Genomic DNA, 21,625 nt, shown 5'->3' with positions numbered 1-21,625 from the left:
GTGTAAGTACTTCCCTCTATGAAAACATGAAAGCTAAAGCCAGCTTTATATATTCATTTCAGAATCAGACATTAAGTACAGACAAAAATGAAGCAAAATAATTTCTTCCCTCACCAATTTCACTCAAAGAGCAATAGCCATTTGCAATAAATCTCCGATAGACCAACTATCACTTTCAACACAACTGCTTCTTGTGAGTGTGGGTGGCAATCATTAATGAATTTGTTTTATGTGACTTGAATGTTCTGCGATGCTCTTGTTGCACTTTATTGTTCAGTAGATTAGGTTACATTAAATTAGATGATAAACTGACATCACAGGAGAAGAATTTAAGTTACAGGATGTTCATATAGTAAAATCAACTGAAATTGATGGAGCCATCATCCTAACAATTACACTGGGATCACGCCTGCCAGTGACCTCAGCATTGACCCAGCTGGCGTATATGGGGTCAGTGGGAGGTTACTTCATCTGTATACAGGCGGCGGGGGCTTGTGCCGCGAGGAGCACATCTAAGGCACTTACTTGTTCCCATAGGCTTGTGCCTAAGCTGGGTGGGGTGTTGGGAACCCCCACCCCTGAAAATTTCAACTGGAAAAGGGGGCTACTGTAAAATAATTTTTAAAAATGTTGTTCCCCTTCAAAGATCTAGGCCTCAGTCACAGAGTGTAGACACCCAGGTGAGGCCCTTTCATTCCACCATTAAAGAGGCTAGTACGCCTCTTTTTTTCTTGGTGTACTGGCTGCCAAAGAACCCTTAGGCCTCTGAGAGACCGGGAAGCAGGAAGTCCCAACATAGGGAACCTCTGCCCCAGCCCCATCCCCTTTGTGTCAATGGGCTTGTTTGGGGTGGGTGAAGGCTCTGTCCCCAATCAAGGCCTTTGGAAACTCCAACTTTATGTTGGGACCCCGTGTATCTGGGCCTGGGCTAGTTTGTGATCCTTCCACCAGACTTAAGTGTGAGAAGTTCTTTTAAGGCACTGTTACATCCGACAGGAAGGGCACAGTGGCAGCACAATATCGCTATTAGCTTAGAATGCCTCAAACTGTTATGGAGTATGCCAAGAGCTGAGAATAGTCATAGGGTCCTGTAAATGTGTCTCACCAGGATTAATATCTTAAAAGCCTTTTCAGAGAGTTTCACAAAGACAGAGAATAAATGGTGCCATAGAGGTGCCAACACAGTCATGTGTGCATCCTTTGATCAAGTCTACACATTGGGTAAATGCTGTATTCAGTAGGTGCCCTGACGTCTGTTGACACAATGGGGAGAACTTACACATGGTTCTTCCAATCTCCCACTGTCACTTCGGCAGAAGATTGGCGAAACCTCAAGAGAAACATCGTAAATGGCCACTTTTAGCTATTTACGCCATTTCTCTGGGGGTGTGCATTCCACTGAAGATACAGCAGAAGATCGGAAGAACCCCTGCAGAAATTCCAGGTGCATGTTTGATGTTTATCCTTTGCACACATGGAGTTACAGTTCTGAAACTAAATTAGTATTTATTGTACAAACTGTAGAGAGTCACATTTCCAGCAACCATTTTGATGTTACTCAGCCAGAAACATCACTAGGGTAACAAAGGCCCTGAATTTCTGTAGGGGTTCTCCTGATCTCCTGCCGTAACTTTGGCGGAATATCGGCAGAACCCCCAAAGAAACACTGTAAACAGCATTGGGGATGGGGAGCTAATGTAGCAAGGATTGGGGTCATAAATAAGTGGATTTAGTGCGGGACAGTATACATGCCGCAAAGTTTCAGACAAGTGAGAGCTTAGAGGTGTCAGGCCTGGAGATAACAAAGGCATGTGCAAGGATTGCAGCGGTGGAGGGGCTGAGATAAGGACTTAGCAGTTATTTCTCTGTTGTCAACAATAGTGTGAAATCTGCCCCATATTGTAAATGGAGCAAAACTGAATCAGTTAGAGGCATACATATTGTAAAGTTTCAGCAGACCTACATTTTTATAGTCTGCCTACTTTGCTCTATAACAGGAATTTCTTGCCTTTGAGAGAGAAATGTCTGGCCAAACTTCCTTTTACGTGTAAGATCCTGCATGACCAGGAGCAAAATTTGTATTTTACAGCCTTTATTATGTAATAAGTGTTCTGTATGGTCGCAGCTGTGACATCTACACAATGGATAAAAGCAACACAAGTCATGTACTGCTAAAATTATTTAGTGAGTGCATTCCAACAGTGCTGTGTACTCTGTGACATCAATCCATATCGTACCTCCTACATCCTCCGTATGTCCGCTTACAGTTTTAATATTTTACAACTTTATCTTACTTATCGTTAATCATTTCTAGATCCACCCGTGTTTGTAACAGAAAATAGCTTGGATACTTTGTCACTCATACATTATTTGTCATGTTCAACCCTTTTGGATAAATACAATATCGAACGTGTTCCTGAAGTGTAGTTACAGCTAAATTTCCTCACTTTTCTAAATATTACAAATTTAAATCTTAGATACAATAACAGTAATTTCCAAATGTCAGGAGTGCAGTTGGGGGCAGTATTTTTTTCTGTTTCCAATTTTCTCCCTTCTGTTCCTGCAGGCACTAACGCACGCTGGGGTGCGGTTCATAGGTGTCAGTAGACGTCTGGTGATGCATTTGATTGACTGTTTTTTGTGTGTGAGCCTTAATAGGGAGTGTTATCAGGCTATTTAATCTTGAGGGGGCATCACAACTGACCAGTTAAATGGAAGCATCCTTTCTCTGCAAGAATGTGTGAAGGAGCAGCCTAGTGGGTATCAACGGCTGGAAGAGTGCTTAGATTTTGGGAAGCATCCATGGAAGTCCTTTAGGCAGAAGTGATGGCCACAGTGCAAGATTATTGGGCATTGAGGAAGCCCCAATTGAGGTTGGTGCGGGCTACCTGGAGGGAGGTGGAAAAAGCAGTGAGTGCTACCTCCACCACACCAAGATCTGCCACACAATGCTGGAAGAAGTTCAATGACCTCACAAGTGTAGCGAAGATAAATCAAGACACTCTTGCCAATTCATATCCTTCACTGTCTCATACTGTCATCACTCAGCCTCTTACCTATCACACTCTTTCTCTCTCAGCACCTGAGTGTCAGGGACACTCATTAATGCAAAGGGAAACTTCTCAAAACACTCAAGCACCATCTGAACTAACAACCACTATGTCAACTGCTAGTGTTCAAGGGAATTTCATTTAAAGAGAAAAATCACCTCCATCTCTCATCATCATGGCATGTATGTGGTCATATGGAGCAAGTGTCCTTGTCTGTAGCATTCTATTTTCTCCATCCAAAGGAGAAGCTGGCCCATAACCTCAGCTACTCAAATAGGCTCAAGGACCTTGTCTATTTACTTTAAAGCAGTGTATAGGTAAAGGTGACTTGATAGAGGTCTATAAAATAATGAAAGGGCTGGATAGTGTCCTTATTGATAGATTATTCAACTTAACAGATTGGGGAGGACCAGGGCACATGAATTTCAACTAGGTGAAAATAGGAATGGACAGAATTTTAGTCAGTTCTTCTATTACCAGAGAATAGTGAGCCTCTGGTATACATTGCTGGCTGGTGTGATGGGTGCTGACTCTCTCCATGCCTTCAGGAGGGAGCTGGACCAGTTCCTGACTGGAGCAGAGATTGTGTCATATAGAAGGTAAGTGCCTTTATAGGTAACACTTGGTCCATGTGATCTCCTAGACTGGTTTTGATCACCTGAGGGTGTCTGAGAGGAATTTTCCAGGTTATTTTTTCCCTTATTGGCCCTGGGCTTTTTCTTCTCTGTTGTTTTGCCTCTCCCAGGAAATTATATGGCTGCAGGGGGGTGTGGGGGGGGTTGCAGGGGGAAGAGGGAGGTGGGATGGAGGAAGGGAGGAAGGGTTTAGTCATGACACTCCGGCCATCATGATATTGGGCAGGCTTCATAGACCAGCTGGCCTGTCAATTTCATATGTTGCATTGCACCAGAATTATCCTCCCAAAAAATTACCAGTTCCCTTTAAGGCCCACTATAGCACTCTATACAAATTTTTAAAAAATAAAAAAAAGCAGTATCAGAAAGAACATTCTCGAGCCATTCATGTCTGAAATGGATGTCGACAATGACAGGTTTCTGGAACTGTAGTGTTATTTGCTGAAAGAATGATGTGGCTCGCAATAAAAGTGTGAGACGCAGCAAAAAGCAGATTGCATTGTATAGCTGAGGGGGAGGGGGATCACATTGTGATTGGGAATCAGTACAGTGAAACAAAACAGTGGAAAAAAAAGTAGTGAAATTGTCAATTCAATGTTCATTGCAGAGTTTATCAAGTTTAATACTGTTGTCAATTTCTGAGTTGATTTTTGATAAATGGTCTAGTATTTTTCACATCAAAGGGCAGATATCAGAGTAGAGGGAATGGGGAGAAGGATGCCCTCTACTGTCTATCATGCTTGTTTATATTCTGTGTTGTCAGTAATGAATGATGGTTTTTAGAGCAGTTAATTCCTTACAAATTGGACACAAAAGACAAGTATTTTTTGGGGCTGAAAGTATTTTTAAATATCTGATGTGATGTTGTTCCACTGTGCAACTTTTGAAGTCACAAAGAACTAAATCATGTTGCTAAGATACTCATTATAAATTGGCTTTGGTGTCAGAAACAGGCTGTGAATTGCTGAGGCCTGCTTCTGAATGATATTCTCAGTGAGCAAAAACGTGCAAGCACAATATCAATGACTGCAAGTTCTGTTGGCTAGGAACCCTTGGATGTGCTTTACAATGGTTTTAAATTGGAGTGGTGATGATTTAAAAGTATTGGACTGTCTGGCCTGGGAGGGATGGAGGGGTTCTTCTTCATACGAGAAAAAGGGCTGGCTTACACTTTTTTTGTTGCTGGACTTGTTTCCACCATCTTTTTAATTAGATCTCCTTATGCCAGTCACCAGAGAGAGTGGGTAAAGCATGGCCTCAAAATTCCTGGGGCCCTGATGCACTGACATAAGCAAGGCAGGGTAGGACTTTTGTCCATTAAAACCCTAGAAGGCTAGCCCCATATGAAATCCCAGAGTCAACTAATTTTCATAATGCTGGCTAAACAATGCCGGGAGTCAATTAACACAATGCATTCCAGCAGGGGGCGGGGGGATTTTGCTTTGCAATTCCACTTGAAGGGATTGCGACGGAAATGGCTGGAAAATAGGGCAATGAGGCCTACCTTGGGACATGCTGGCCGGTGTTCATGTCTTCTCTGGAAAATTCCACCTTTTACACTCTTGAAAGGCCTCAACAGAACTCATGCCAGCTGAGAACTAGTGTAAGTACCTTTGAGGCCTTCTGAAGGTCCCTAAACTTTAATAGACTAAGGTAATCGATCCTGAGAGGGGTCGATTATCCTGCCTGGAGGCAGAATCGCTCCTTTTGGAGCCAAAGACTGAAGAAAATAGATTTTTTTACTTCGGCCCCATTGTGGAGCTGCTGTGGGCAAAGTTTTGCAGAACGCTATACTGTGTATGTGTCCAGGTGTGCAGTGTTATGCCAATAATTACATCTAGTGTTACCAATGATTTGAATTAATGAAAAATTACATTAATGAGTTCATGAAGGCTACACTGAAAGAGCTTACACTGCAGATGATAGGGCTCCTGTTACAATACAAGGTTTCCATGGTGATCTCTTCTTCATAGCCAACTGATTGTTGATGCCTGTGCCAGAAACCTGCCAGAAGTTGCTCCAAAAAAGCTATTACGCCCCTTTAATCTTCCCCTCCCACTGCATTCCCTGTCCAGGTCTCAGACCTGTATTTGGAAATGTCAAACCCACTCTCTATGTAGGAGAGTGGGAGATCCACAATGACTGAAGAACACACTTTTCTTCTATGACTGTGTAGAATGGAAACTTGAAGAAGCCATAATTTCCCCTAGAGAGTTGTAGAACATTACATGGAGCTATGACTATGAGTTGAAATATCATACTGATCATAAATTTCCATTTGTTACACTGAGTGGGGAAATCCCTATTCCCCTGGCTAACGTCAAGTGATGCTGTGTGTTCTGGATATGATTTGAACAGTCTTTGTGAGCATCGATTTCGGTCACTGCTGTGCTTGATATGGCTACAATGATGCATTTTAGTTTCCGTGGGTTGTTATCTGATGCAGTTCTGTCAGTTAGAAAGAGGTGAGAAGAAGGGTGTGACAAAACATTTTTCTTAGTAGCTGATACTGAAATACTGGAGTTTGGGTTTTGTAATTTTGTCATCCATCTAAAAGATAGAGTAAACAAACTATTTTTTTTGTAATAATTTAAAATGTTTAGATTTCAATCATGAATGCCAATTTTAAAAACTTGCAAAACAGTAAATAATGAAGTCATTCTACTAGCATGTGTGAATGCACTTTAATATTTAAATCCTACTAAAAAGGATCTCTTGCTGAATTTCATGTCTTCGCGTGAGGCCCTGCTCACAGCTTGAGCTGCACCCATGTTAAGGGTTTTCTCCACACATGACCTGCTCAAGTAGGCCTCTTAAGGTCAGCTGGAGGATGCATTTTTAATTATCTCTTGCTTCATTTTTCTCCAAGCTTTGGTTGGTTTTGCTAGGTAGTCCTCTATTTTTGCATTTTTTTTCACTGTCACTATTTTTCTTCATTATTCTTCTTTGCTCCTGGGATTTAAATCACACCACAGAAAGAATTGATGATGGGTATTTCTTCAGGAATTCCAAATTCATTGCAAAATTGAGATGAAGATGAGGAGTTTATGAGAGGTCAACAAATGCAGGTGCAATCACCCCTGAGGTATCTTGGCCACACACTTTATTACCCCAGGACCTGCATTAATAGATCCCTTCATGTCAGAGGAGACTTGCCATAGAGTTATGCTCTCTGCTGTACAATGACCTGCAAAGAACATCTGGATCAGTGGCAACTCCTGCTGTACAAGTGAAGGTTACCACAGCATAAAACTTTCATGCTATTAGATCCTTCCAAGCCACCCCAGGAGATTCCCTCCACAGCAGGCAGTCTGCAGTGCATACATGTATCAAGCAAGTGGCAGCCTCTTTGTGTTTTCAAAGTGCAAAGTTTTCATCAATTTTCCTGTGGAAGGGGGGCATCAACTGGACAGAACAGAGAGCTATCACTAAATGGAAGGGTTCCCTTGAGCGCAAAGGGCTCACATGGTTCTCATGTAGACATTAGGGATCTTCATATTTACCCCATGGCCACCATGAACAGAAAGAATTTGCACTCAGTTAAAGTTCAAGTGGTATCAGATGACAGAAATTAATTCTGCAAGTGAGTGGCTGTTATTCAGGAAGTAGCTATTAGTTTTTTGAGTCTTTTCTGCCCTTTTATTATTCTAGGTTTCTTGGCTTACTTATTTTTGATTATTCTCATAGGTGAGGCTTAGTTCCCCACAGCTTTGAGAATATCTTCACTGGCCATGATTGCTAGGTAAGTTTTGATAGCTTGCCCAGGATAAAGAATGTGGTTTCCCAATGTCTCCACAGGATCCTCCACATCTTCAAAAGTGACAGAGTAATGTTAACAACAGACCTTGTTTAAATGCAAAAACATATTTATTACAACAGCAAGAAAATATAACAGTAATTATATATTTTAAAATAGTCATTATACTAAGCCAACTCCTTGTATAAGGAAAATAATAAGTGATTCGCAATATTTATATTAAGATGAATTTCTAAAAGAAAACTGCATAGGCTTTAAAGTGTGTACATCCCACTCTCCCACTCATTGGACTGGAATTCCCATCCGCCCATGGCCAGTGATAATGACCACAGCTCATATTGCACAGATGGTGTTATTATCATCATCAGGACAGGCGGCCCGTGCCTTTATGGGTGCATCAGTGGCACCCACCCTGGCAGCAGTCTGGAAAATTGTAGTAGTGCCATATCACTCCGAGGGGGAAGGGAGAGGCCCAGGAAGACCCAAAGGTTCAGAGATATTAAAATTTATCTTCCCCCTCCCACAGGGATTATATGGACATTTATAGAAAGATAAACAATGGGGTTAAGTACCTTTTACCTTTTGTATATGGGGGCCTCCACTAAGTCTACAATTGAACTCACACCAGCTGGTCTCAGCACTCTGAGTTGGGAGAGGAACATGGGGCAGGGTTCCTGTTCTTGATTGATGCCCAATGAAGTACACGTTTGTGGAAGTCTGATGAAGACCGCATTGGGCTGAGTTGTGATACCCCATTTTAAATTAATCTGTTAACATTCACTGTCAAGGTCTACACGTGAATAGTAGCCACTTGTGCGACATACTGAATGGCAAATATGCCTGTGGAACTGTACTCCAGCAAGGAGTCAGCAGCTTCATTAGAGGACGTGAAGGTTGGAATTTTCTGAGCTACATTTTATTTTACAAACCTGCACTGCTGACCCTAGCTGATCTCCTCGGCTCTGAGTCATTGCCATTTTGGCGAGCTCTCTGCAATGTATCGGCCACTGTCAGGTTGCCTGCCTTGGATGGGGGGGAAGTGGATGTGAAATGGTTATGGTTTGCCGGAGCATAGCAGGGCTAGAGGCCTGGGCTGAAGAGGAACATTTTTAAAAAGTCTTCCACCTTGTTCAAGTTTCAATTTTTTTTCCCCCAATCTGTGAGCTAACTCAGCATGGACCGGGGATCTAATCTGTGAACTTCCTCTTCTTTATGGTTCAGTCCCATACCACTTAAGAATGTAAGAAAACACAAAATAAGGACAGGGGTGGCATTTACCTTGAGGTTCAATGGCTCGGTTTGGGGCCCCTACATTTATTTAGACAATGATGCTAAATACTACCTACTTAATCTGGTGTCAAATCCGCACATGTATGATCATGGAAAGCCATGTTTGCAATAGGTAATATAACAATAGTTTACTTAATGATAAACAATAGATAACACAACAGTAAATGACATCAAATGACTATGAAAGGTCTTGCAACATTGATTTTATTTCAATATATGAACCATATGACAACTCAAACCAACTTTTCGTGCTTTAGCTGCAGTGAAGTTTTATATACTAACGGAGTAGATGAGTGATACTTACAATTTGTAGGAACTGAATTTCATCTGCTCCTCCTCCCACCTTAGCCATGACTGCGGGAGAATGAGTGGGGTAGGTGAGAAGGCAAGCACTGAGGTCGGAGTCCACTGCAAGTGCTTGTCCCCTGAATCACAACTCTTATTATCACTCACTCACTGACACACACTCTCTAGCGTTCACTCACTGACTCTCCCTCACTCTTTCACTGATTCTTCTTTTTTATTCATTCATGGGATGTGGGCTTCGCTGTAAAGGCCAACATTTATTGCCCATCCCTAATTGCCCTTGAGAAGGTGGTGGTGAGCTGCCTTCTTGAAACGCTGCAGTCCATGTGATGAAGGTTCTCCCACAGTGCTGTTAGGTAGGGAGTTCCAGGATTTTGACCCAGCGTCGATGAAGGAACGACAATATATTTCCAAGTCATGATTGTGTGTGACTTGGAGGGGAACGTGCAGGTGGTGGTGTTCCCATGTACCTGCTGCCCTTGTCTTCTAGGTGGTAGAGGTCGTGGGTTTGGGAGATGCTATCGAAGAAGCCTTGGCGAGTTGCTGCAGTGTGTTTTGTAGATGGTACACACTGCAGCCACTGTGCACCAGTGGTGGAGAGAGTGAATGCTTAAGGTCAAAGATGGGGTGCCAAGCGGGCTGCTTTGTCCTGGATGGTGTCAAGCTTCTTAAGTGTTGTTGGAGCTGCACTCATCCAGGCAAATGGAAAGTATTCCATCACACTCCTGATTTGTGTCTTGTAGATGGTGGAAAGGCTTTGGGGAGTCAGGGGATGAGTCACTCGCCGCAGAATACCCAGCCTCTGATGCTGCTCTTTATTTATGTGGCTGGTCCAGTTAAGTTTCTGGTCAATGGTAACCCCCAGGATGTTGATTTTGGGGGATTCGGTGATGGTAATGCCGTTGACTGTCAAGGGGAGGTGGTTAGACTCTCTCTTGTTGGAGATGGTCATTGCCTGGCACTTGTGTGGAGCAAATGTTACTTGCCACTTATCAGCCTAAGCCTGGATGTTGTCCAGGTCTTGCTGCATGGGGGCACAAAATGCTTCATTATCTGAGGGTTTGCGAATGGAACTGAACACTGTGCAATCATCAGCAAACATCCCCACTTCTGATCTTATGATGGAGGGAAAGTCATTGATGAAGCAGCTGAAGATGGTTGGGCCGAGGACACTGCCCTGAGGAACTCCTGCAGCGATGTCCTGGGGTTGAGATGACGGGCCTCCAACAACCATTATCACCTTCCTTTCTGCTCGGTATTACTCCAGTCACTGGAGCGTTTTCCCCCTGATTCCCATTGATTTCAATTTGACTTGGGGTCCTTGATGTCACACTCGGTCAAATGCTGCCTTGATATCTTTTTTTTATTCGTTCATGGGATGTGGGCGTTGCTGGCAAGGCCAGCATTTATTGCCCATCCCTAATTGCCCTTGAGGGCAGTCATTCTCACTTCACCTCAGCTCTTTTGTCCATGTTTGGACCAAGGATGTAATGAGGTCTGGAGCCGAGTGGTCCTGGCGGAACCCAAACTAAGCATTAGTGAGTAGGTTATTGGTGAGTAAGTGCTGCTTGATAGCACTGTTGATGACACCTTCCATCATTTTGCTGATGATTGAAAGTAGACTGATGGGGTGGTAATTGGCTGGATTGGATTTGTCCTGCTTTTTGTGGACAAGACTTACCAGGGCAATTTTCCACTTAGTTGGGTCGATGCCAGTGTTGTAGCTGTACTGGAACAGCTTGGCTTGAGACATGGCTAGTTCTGGAGCACACTCACTCACACTCTCACTCATTCATTCATTCAAACTCTCTCACTCATAGTCACTCTTATATTCCATTCTTACATTCACTCACTCTCACTCAGTAGCTCATTCTCTCACATATCCTTTTACGCTCACATACACATATTCCCTCATTCAGTCTTACTCTCTCACACTCTCAATCTCTCACTCCCTCACTCAGTCTTTCACTCAATTTCTCACTCAATCAAAATTTTCCTCACTCACTCAATCTCATACTCACTCTCTTACACACTCACTCAGTAACGTGAAAGGTGGGAATTTTCTGAGATACAATTTATCTTAATATTCACTTACTCACACTCTCATTCACTCTCACTTATTCTCACACTCACTCATTTCCTCATTCGCTCTCACTCACTCTCAAGGTCACTCATTCTCTTGCACTTACTCTCACCGTCTGTCTCTCATTCTCTCAGGACCACACCCCCTTTACCCAAGGGGAGAGGGAACTGTACCCTGATCCCAGGGTGACAGAGGATTGCACCCTGACCTCAAGGTGCGAGGAGATTGTACTCCTTTTCATTTTCTCTCTCTCTCTCTCTATTCTGATTTCTTTTACTGACTTAATTCCACTCCCTCTTTGCCCTTTCATTTTATAGGACCCCAGAGTCAGACCCCTACACTCACTAGCAACATTGTATAGCAGCCCTAGTGAACATCTGTTTCCAGAATCAGTGCCTAATATTTGACCAGGACTGAAAGACTGGGGCTCCCGCTGGGGACAGACTCCTGCTAACTTCTGCCACTGGGAACGAGTGCTTGTGATTCCGTTTCCTTTATCCGAGGCAAATGTTTTTTTTAAACAAAAGAAAGGCGGGCTGCCTATTTAATATAAAATGACAAAGAACCAGAAGACAAATGAAATAACCCTACTGATTATGCTCGGTGCAATATTGCATGTCAGTGTGTCCCATGGAGCGTAGGTGTCCTTTCACTGGTTCCACTCAGGGCCCCTGGCTGGCTCGGGCCCCTGTGCAATTGCACAGGTTGCACACCCCTAACTTCGCCCATAAACAAGGAAGGACTATTTGGCCTAATTAGTCTGCTCCTTCCACAAACTCTGTAAAATCTATCCTATCGCAGACTCTACCACACCCAATTTATCCCCTGTGAGAGAATTGTGCAAAATGTCTTTCTAATCACAAAGGCAATCAAGAGAAACTTCAGATTATCTGTCCATCCATCTCTCTTATTCAGTGCCGGCTCTAGCTTTTGATATAAGACATTCGGTAAAGTGGATTTAGAAAATTGTCATTGCACCAAAAATTGTGTAAAAAAAATGTAATCTCCGGGCAGCTTTTTTTGCTTGGTCCCTCTAGTGGCACAACTTTGAAAGGACCAGACTTCTGCCCGCCCCATGCCTGCACACCTGACCCCGGCTGGTTTCCATGGATCGGGGTTATTATCATAATTCTGCTGGGTTCTCGGTGATGTTTCAGCTACTATCAGGTTTCTTGCCGCAGCCGGTGGTGGAGGTGGGGGGGGGGAATGCTTAATGTTTACGGCACCTACAGCACCATAGCTGTGCCGGTGGCCTGGGCAGAAGAAGAAAACTTTTAGTGTAGTGCAAGATGGCTGTTTAAAATCTAAACCCTCCACTGCTGCAACCAGTGTCCCTGGTGCCACAAATAATGGGAAATATGTCATATGGTGTATTGTGTCATGTCCATTTCATTACAAATTTGTCTGCCTCTATTTGGATGAATGAAATGTTCATGGATATTAGGTGTCACTTGGTTCAGTGGTAGTACACTAGCCTCTGAGTCAGAAGTTTGTGGGTTCAAGCTTCATTCCAAAAACATGAGCACATAGTCTAGGCTGATGCTTCAGTGCAGTACTGAGGGAGTGCTGCACCATTAGAGGTGTTGCCTTTTGGATGAGATGTTAAACCGAGGCCCCGTCTTCCCTCTCAGGTGGGTGTAATAGATCCCATGGCACTAGTTTGAAAAGAGCAGGGGAGTTCTCCCAGTGTCCTGGCCAACATTTATCCCTCAACCAACGCTTTACGACCAAATTATTAATCACACCAAGCACAGCAGAGAATCCAGGGGAGCAGTTTGCTCTGAGTGATAAATATCCAATCTACGAAAGGGCTCACTTCAGCAACCGAAATAAATGGCTCACATTAATCAGCTTTCATGGGGAGAAGTGAATGCTTTTGATCACCTTCAATTGCCTAGTGTGCACTTGAGTAGATTTCCATAAATGTTTTCAAGGTTACTATCACTTGATAATCAGTAAACCTTTATTATTAACTTCGAATTAAACAGTTAGCCTATTGGCCTCTGGTTAATTATAAAATCCTTTACTCCTTGTTGCTAGAAACATAGTTCCTTAAAGGGGCACAGTCACCTTATGCATTTGACAAATCTTTTCTCTGTGCTTTCTAAACGGTGTGATGTGATGACACAAATTGCATGAAAGTGCATTTTGTGTCAAGGAAGCACCTCTAAAGGGACATCTTAAAATAGTACTGCTTTATCTCGTTTGTAAATTTGGCGCCAATCGCCCTTTAAAAGCTTCTGGTGCTGGATATTCCACCAATGACCTCTGCATATTTCCAGAGCCGTATGCTGTGTGCCAGGAACCCGATAGTTTATTATAGCTTAAGGTCGGTTCACTGTGGTACAAGCCCGTGCAGTGCCCATGGAGCAGTAGTCCTGGTACCTCTGCCCCTAGTGAGTTGCATCAAAAACTCTTAGCAAAATAAATAGTTAAAAGACTCCAGCCTGGATACGTGGTACAAACAAGATTTTTTTTTTGCCCCTGATCTTGACAAAATGCAAAGTACAACGGGCTGGGATGTCTGGCTGCTAGTCTGCTAGACCCTGACCCCATTCCAAATTCTGAGGGAGGGGTAGACACTTCCAAGCAGTACCTTGCTGCAATTCCAACTGAAGATGCTAGGAAATATTTTTTAAAACACAGTCATTCAAAGTTGCTGCTTTCCTAATGGCTGTTGATTGCACAGCTGAGGCACTGAACATAATAAATAGGAGCAGGAGTAGGCCATACGGTCCCTCCAGCCTGCTCCGTCATTCAATAAGATCATGACTGATCTTTGTCCTCAACTCTACTTTCCCACCCGATCCCCATATCCCTTGATTCCCCTAGAGTCCAAAAATCTATCTATCTCAGCCTTGAATATACTCAATGACTGAGCATCCACAGCCCTCCGGGGTAGAGAATTCCAAAGATTCACAACCCCCCCCGAGTGAAAAAATTCCTCCACATCTCAGTCTTAAATGGCCAACCCCTTATCCTGAGACTATGCCCCCTAGTTTTACACTTACCAGCCAGGGGATGCAACCTCTCAGCATCTACCCTGTCAAGCCCCCATAGAATCTTATATGTTTCAATGAGATCACCTCTTATTCTTCTAAACTCCAGAGAGTATAGGCCCATTCTACTCAATCTCTCCTCATAGGACAACCCTCTCATCCCAGGAATTAATCTAATGAGCCTTCGTTGCACCGCCTCTAAGGAGACCAAAATTGCACACAATTCTCCAGGTTGGTCTCACCAAAGCCCTGTACAATTGTAGTAAGACTTCCTTACTCTTGTACTCCAAACCCCTTGCAATAAAGGCCAACATGGCATTTGTCTTCCTAATTGCTTGCTGTACCTATATGCTAACTTTTTGTGTTTCTTGTATGAGGACACCCAGATCTTTCTGAACACCAACATTTAATAGTTGCTCACCATTTAAAAAATATTCTGTTTTTCTATTCTCCCTACCAAAGTGAATAACCTCACATTTCCCCATGAGGTGGCAGATGGAGTATAATGTGGGGAAATGTGAGGAGAGATTGGGTCGACTCAGCCTTTATTCACTCGCGTTAAGAAGAATGAGAAGGAATCTCATTGAAACATATAAAATTCTGACAGGGCTAGACAGACAGGATGCAGGGAGGATGTTTCCTCTGGCTGGGGGGGTCCAGAACGAGGGGTCACAGTCTCAGGATACGGGGTAGGACATTTAGGATTGAGATGACGAGAAATTTCTTCACTCAGAGGGTGGTGAACCTATGGAATTCCCAACCACAGAAGGCTGTGGAGATCAAGTCACTGAATATATTTAAGAAGGAGCTAGATAGATTCCTAGACACAAAAGGCATCTAGGGGCATGGGGAGAGAGCGGGAATATGGTATTGAGATAGAGGATCAGCCATGATCATATTGAATGGCGGAGCAGGCTCGAAGGGCCGAATGGCCTACTCCTGCTCCTATTTTCTATGTTTCTTGCCCACTCGCTTAACCTGTCTATATCCCTTTGCAGACTCTTTGTATCCTCACAGCTTACTTTCCCACCTAGCTTCGTATCGTCAGCAAACTTGGATACATTACACTCGGTCCCTTCATCTAAGTCATTAATATAGATTGTAAATAACTGAGGACCAAGCACTGATCCTTGCGGCACCCCACTAATTACAGCCTGTCACCATGAAAATGACCTGTTTATCCCTACTCTGTTTTCTGTCTGTTAACCAATGCTAATATATTACCCCCAACCCATGAGCCCTTATCTTGCATAACAACCTTTCATGTGGCACCTTATTGAATGCCTTTTGAAAATCCAAATATATCACATCTACTCATTCCCCTTTATCTACCCTGCTAGCTACATCCTCAAAAAAACTCTAATAAATTTGTCAAACACGATTTCCCTTTCATAAAATCATGTTGACTCTGCCTAATCATATTATGATTTTCTAAGTTCCCTGTTACCACTTTCTTAATAATAGATTTCCGTATTTTCCTGACGACTGATGTCAGGCTAACTGGGCTGTAGTTCCCTGTTTTCTCTCTTCCTCCTTTCTTGACTAACTGGGTTACATTTGCTATCTTTCAATCCATTAGGACTGTTCTAGAATCTAGGGAATTTTGGACGATCACGACCAATCACAGACGATCACTATCACTGCAGCCACCTCTTTTAGAACCACCGAAGGTGAAACTGGCAAGATTTTGGACAGCTGACGTCATCCCACCAGTCCTGCCTCTTCTGATAACATCTGTATGAAGACGGGTGGAAGCATCTGGTGTCACCATCCCACATCTGGCAGAATGCGATGACTTTGATGAAAGGGGGAGGGGGGAGTGGAACTGGGTCCCACCTCAAATTCTGACCTGCCCACCCCAATGCTGCTGCTGTGCCCCCTCCCCAACCTTCGGCCCAGGAATTTTTTGACCCTGCGTCTTGCCTGCATGAGCAAAGCTTGCAGATTCTAACTACGTACAATGATACACACCGATACTGACAGTTACACTTTTACACATTAAACAGCCACTAAATAACTTGTAAAACGAACGTAACCAGATTAAATTCCCTATTCAGGAGATCATCAAAACTTGCTTTGCTGATGTAATTTAAATATCAATCCAAAATGGTGACTCTAATTGTTATTTCTCAAAAACAATGTTTAGCAAAGTTGTGGTTGTAAGGAGGAATCTCTAGGCTAAGTCCATTATGCAGCATTATTAGTTTAAAATCTTTTAATATGTTTTATTTCCTGATAAAACTGGACAAGGTGGACTGAATAATTAAAACACAATCTGAGATGACTTATCATTCAATTTAAGTCCGATGCTATATTCCAGTGTCCTGTGCTTCTAATGGCAGGAGTCTGTCTGTGCCTCCATGCATGTCTCTGAATTCTTCACCATGCTGTTTACAGAACACAATAATTTCTTTTGTGAACTCTAGAAAGAACTTGCATTTATGTGTCTCATTTCATGTTCCCAGGACATCTCACATTGGAATTGCAGTCACCCTTGTTTTGTCGGTAAGCACAGCAGCCAATTTGCACACATCAAGGTCTCACGAACAGCAAATGAGATAAATGCCCAGTTATCTGGTTTTGCTAGTGCTGGATGAACGAGGAATGAGGCAGAATACTTTCCTGTTCTCCTTACATCCACTTGAACAGGCAGATTAGTTTAACATTACATCAGAAAGAAGGCACCTCTGATAATGCAGCACTCACTCAGTACTGCACTAAAGTGTCAGTCTATATTATGTCTTAAGTCCTGGAATGAGGTTTGACCCCAAAACTTTCTGGTTTAGATGCAAGAGTGCTACTACTGAGCAAGTGAGGATTTGTAGCATTGTTGAAAAATATCTTGCAGTTGAGGTCCTTAGAGGGGAAAATAGAGCACAACTGAGTCATCCAGATAGAAGCCTCATATTTTGAAAGCCCATGCATGGTACAATGACCTACATCATGGTAAGGCTGGTTCTACAAGCAGTTAAATAGGATTTAGGTACAGATCAATTCTGCTAGTCTGTATAAACATTTAATTTCTCTGAACAGGGTATAAGGTTCCTTGGGTTTGCTAGTTGCTTAAGGTTTCAGGTTATACACTATCAGCCTAGATTAAAGGAGTGCATTTCTGCTGAGATTCTCCTACTTTGGCCTAAGTTACAGCAGACAAGTGCGAGAAGCCCTACGGAAATTCACTCCCATCTGCTCAACTCCTGGAGTGGAGCTTAAACCTACAACCTTCTCATTCAGAGACAAGAGTGCTCCCTATTGAGCCAAGGTGACACCAAGGGTCAATTTTATGATGGCCGAGCAGGTGAGTTCATGGCGGGGGGGTTCCTAAAATTGGGGAATCCCGGAGCGGGTCCGGAGCCCGGCTCCAACCCGGGTTCCCCAATGACGCAAATCAGTGTGCGCGCAGCCCCCACATGCAGGACTCCCACCGGCAATTAAAGCCGGCGGGATGACAGTTTAGATAGTTAGAGAGGTACTTGAGGTTGTTGACAGACCTCATTAGGAAGAGATTTTAGCAGGGATATGATTTTGGACTCTCCTCAGTGTGTTTCCCATGCTGTGGGAAACACTCCCTGTTGTTGCAGATGTGTTTCAGTCAGCAGCCAATGGGAGATGCAGAGGATTCCTTGACAGTTGGGGGGAATACCTCATTCGTTGCAGCAGGGCACTCTGTCACCTCAGAAAAAGTTTTGCCTGCCACACCGTTGTCTCCACACTCAAAATTATTAAATCATACCCTAAACTCTGCTGTCCAAACACATTTACCTACTTTGTGGACCCCCTCACACTCACACCATCAGGATGGAGGTGGGGGGGGGGGGGGTTCCATAGCTGTGTTCATCACTTCATTGGAGGACAAGCAACATCACCAGCCTCGCCAGACACGCTGTCCACCTCCGCCACGTGGAGCTACACAACACAGTGCTGCGTAACAGGCACCTGCACAAAGTAGTCGTGCAACTACACATACACCCACTGTAGGGTGACCCAATGAGTGGCATCAAGGGTGTTCATGGAGAACCTCATGAAAGGGCATTATTGCACAAGCCAGTCAAGAATGGCCAAGACGTGGCAGTAGTGGTGATGATATAATATGTAATGTGAGTTGATCAGAAATCAAATATAAGTAAAAACCATGACAAACCCTCAAACACCCTTGTGCATCCCCTTCATGCTCACGACACGTTTGCCTTACGCTTCCTACTGCACATATGTGATGCATGCCCTGTGGCTGCAGCACAGGTAGTGGCAGGTTGGGTGAAGCTGATCGTTAAAGAGATGCATAAGAGGGTGAGTATGAGACAGAGCCATGAGATTGTATGAGGATTGGTTTGAGTGGTAGTGGTGAGATGAGTACTGGGGAGGTGAGGAAGTGCAGGTAAGATGAGGATAAGGGTTCAGTGGGTGTGAGGAGTGATGTGATAGAGTAGTGTTGGCTGTGCAGAAGGAGATGTGGGGCGGGGGCGGTGATGTGGCAGACGGAGTGTAGGGGAATGAGTAAGAGTACTCACTTCGGCTGACCTACTTATGTCATTGAAGCGCCTCCTGCACTGTATGCAGGTGGGCGATATGTTGGTGGTGCAGGTGACCTCCTCTGCCACCTCGAGCCAGGCCTTCTTGGTGGCAGAGGCAGGCCACTTCCTCCCATCCGCCAGGTGGAAGATCTCCCTCCTCCTCCTCCTCCTCCTCCTCCTCACCCCATCCAGTAAGACCTGGAGTGAGGCATCATTAAACCTGGGAGCAGCCTTCCCCCTGGGCTGCTCCATGCTGTAATTTTGCCTCTTTTCTGCAGCATCAGTCAGTGGAGGACTGCCCCTTTAAATAGGGCTCCTCCAGCTGACAGCCTATGATGTGGGTGCACAGTCCGCCCGCTGCGCAGGTTTCCAGCGCGAAACCCAGAAGCCAAGGTACGTGGCTTCAATTTACTTACGATCGCGTGGGGAACCCACCGATTTCACTGGGCGCATTACCCATGCGCCCAGTCGACCCCCCCTCCCTCCTAATATCGGGCCCCAAGGGTCAAATTTCCCAACAAACAACTTGTTCTTAACATGAATTGTCACCCTCACTTTGATTCAAACTTTGTGCATTTTCTTTTAAAAAGAATAACCTGCTTGGAACAGAAAGTTACAGCAGTTGCACCGTACTATTCTGTATTAATCCAAAAAGTCCACACCAAGTAGCAGCAACAGAGCTTGACACACAGTTTCTCCTGCTTATGTACTCTCTGCCACTATTGTTGCTCAGCGCTTTGTCCCTTGCCTGCAGATTTGAGTACAGATTTAATCACCATTAACTGAACTAAAATTGCTGGAGCATGCAGTAGGCAAATTTCAGACTTCCTTTTGGTGCCTCAGTACTGTTTCAGATTCTGTGCTCCCAACAACCAAAGGGGCCAAATGTTTTGAGTCATCTGACCTTGTTACAGTTGCCACTAGCTGTACTCTTGTTATTTCACCAATACATATACACAAAGAAGAAGAGCACAGAGTAGCACAGTAAACTTTGGGGACCAAAGCAAACTTACTGGACGAAAGAAACTACACCTTTGAAACATAAACTTTAAGGTGGAAAAATCTTCGTCTATTGGGTCACAGTGCAGCTAAAATGCACTTAATATTCTCTTAATAAGGATTTAGTGTGAGAAAAAAGAATCAGATGTGTTCTTCAGTGAATGGGCTTATATTCTATACTTTAAATACTCTTCCTTGTGTTTTTGCTCAGGCTTCATTACACAATCACTGATGAGTAGTTTGTCTGACACGTGTAAACTGTACAGACACATGGGATCCCGAGGTTAATTGGTATCCCAGTACAATTTCTCCAACTCCCACAAAGTATCTGGGTCCAATTTGTGAGACATTATTGTTTCCAGTTGGATTCTGTTGTTATGCCACTTAGTATAAAAAAAGTGACCTCATGTGGCCAACCTAATGTTTCAGTTTTAAAGATGAAAGATTTGCATAAAGGATCTGGCTTCAGTGAATGTGGCACAGAGTGACAGAAAAGCTAGAGCTGGTGCCAGGACGGTCAATTTTAAATCAACTGAAGTTGCATTTTCTTTACCACAGCAATGCTATACTTAGCTTCCAGCCATGCTCCACAGCAGTACAGAATGCAGACTTTGCAGGATTAAACCAAGGCAAGGACGGAATGAGGAACATGATGAATCAATGAACTCCAAAGGCAGTAAACTCCATCACAGCCTTTTGTGATTTGGAGTATAACAAATGTTTTATCTATCACTAGCAACAAATTTCATAGCAAAAATGTTTGATACAAAAGACATATAAAAAATACACAGTTAGACGAGGAATGATAAAGATTCCTGCAGAAAATGGAGGTAAAAAGGATCGCTTTTGCGGCGTAATTTCTGGCATCCGATGTGCGCCTGCGTTATGAGCACTGTCATATTGGTAAAAGCGACTTTGCAGGAGCCCAGGCCATCCTAGAAACTTCACCACACCATCAGGACTAGTACATCCAGGTCCTGGTTGAGTGTGTGATCCTTCCTGCAGACTCCCAGCAAAGTTACAACAGGAATTCTCCAGAACAGCTGAGGAATTTTGGTCCCACTGTCTTCAATTGGGAGAAAATGGTGAAGAAAATCTGTTGACAAATTTATCCTCTGTTCATATGTATATTGGTCTCAAAATGGGGTCGGTAGCCTTATTGCCTCGTTAACACCAGTGATGCAGCCAGGACCATTTTAAAAGGGTCTACCTCTGGGTGTCCAAAGCACCCACCTGTTTCAGGTGATAGACCCCTTTTAATTTGGAAATATGGGTCCTCGGATGTAAATAGGTGCCCGATTACCATTTTAGGTAGGAACCAGTTGGAACCTGCACAGTTCCACGGGCGATGGAAGAGATGAGGTCCAGCAACTCAAAAATAAATCTTGAATTATTTTTGTGGGCCTCAAAGGAGCAGGAGTGCATCACCGAGGCCCACAAACATAATTTCCCTGGGACCCTCATCAGTGACTTACCTTCTTGGCAGCAGCTCTGGCCTGTTTTCCATTACCGAATCTGGCGAGCTGCGTCAGGGTGCCTGTTTTACGCCCTGCAATGTAAATGAGACCAGGGCCTCAAAATCACTAGTTGGCCACCCATAGGTCAAAATAGACCCCACTGTCTCTTACTTTAACTCATTGGAGTAAATTGTCACCTTAACTGCCTGGGTAGTAATCCAGCGGACCGGAGCACCTGCCCATTGTAGAACCCACACAATTTTTGTCCTGTTAAAATCAATGAGATGAAAATCAGGTGCTTTCTATAATGGGCAGGTGATTACCCCCATTCTTTCACAGGGCTTCAAATCTGTGGAGCTTCTTATTCCCTTAATCCAAGCTTTCTCCTACAGTTTCCAGGCTTTTAAAACCCAAGCATGGTGTCATCTAATCAGTACATCTTGATTTAACTTGTTTTCTCTTTTTTCAATTTTGGTGGTATTCTGTACTATGAGACTTGGCCCTTCACTGTGGTACCTTAATAATAAAAATTTATCAT

General features: G+C 43.7%; 1 protein-coding gene across 2 annotated transcripts in view; it reads left to right on the top strand.

Moving 5' to 3' along the window:
• Positions 1 to 21,625, top strand: part of tent5c (terminal nucleotidyltransferase 5C) — a 128,907-nt gene that overhangs the window by 51,256 nt on the left and 56,026 nt on the right. Inside the window, exon 3 of one of the 2 annotated variants that reach the window (XR_010964418.1) lies at positions 15,700 to 16,309. The exons of the other annotated variant lie outside the window; for it this stretch is intronic. The gene's annotated coding sequence lies outside the window, so the exon portion shown is untranslated. Of the gene's footprint in view, positions 1 to 15,699; positions 16,310 to 21,625 lie in introns of those variants that run through there. 2 annotated transcript variants of the gene reach the window in all.

Source organism: Heptranchias perlo, chromosome 11, assembly GCF_035084215.1.
Source record: "Heptranchias perlo isolate sHepPer1 chromosome 11, sHepPer1.hap1, whole genome shotgun sequence".
Lineage (NCBI taxonomy): Eukaryota > Metazoa > Chordata > Chondrichthyes > Hexanchiformes > Hexanchidae > Heptranchias > Heptranchias perlo.
Note: the sequence above shows the minus strand (reverse complement) of the source record. Positions and strands in the feature narration are given on the sequence as shown.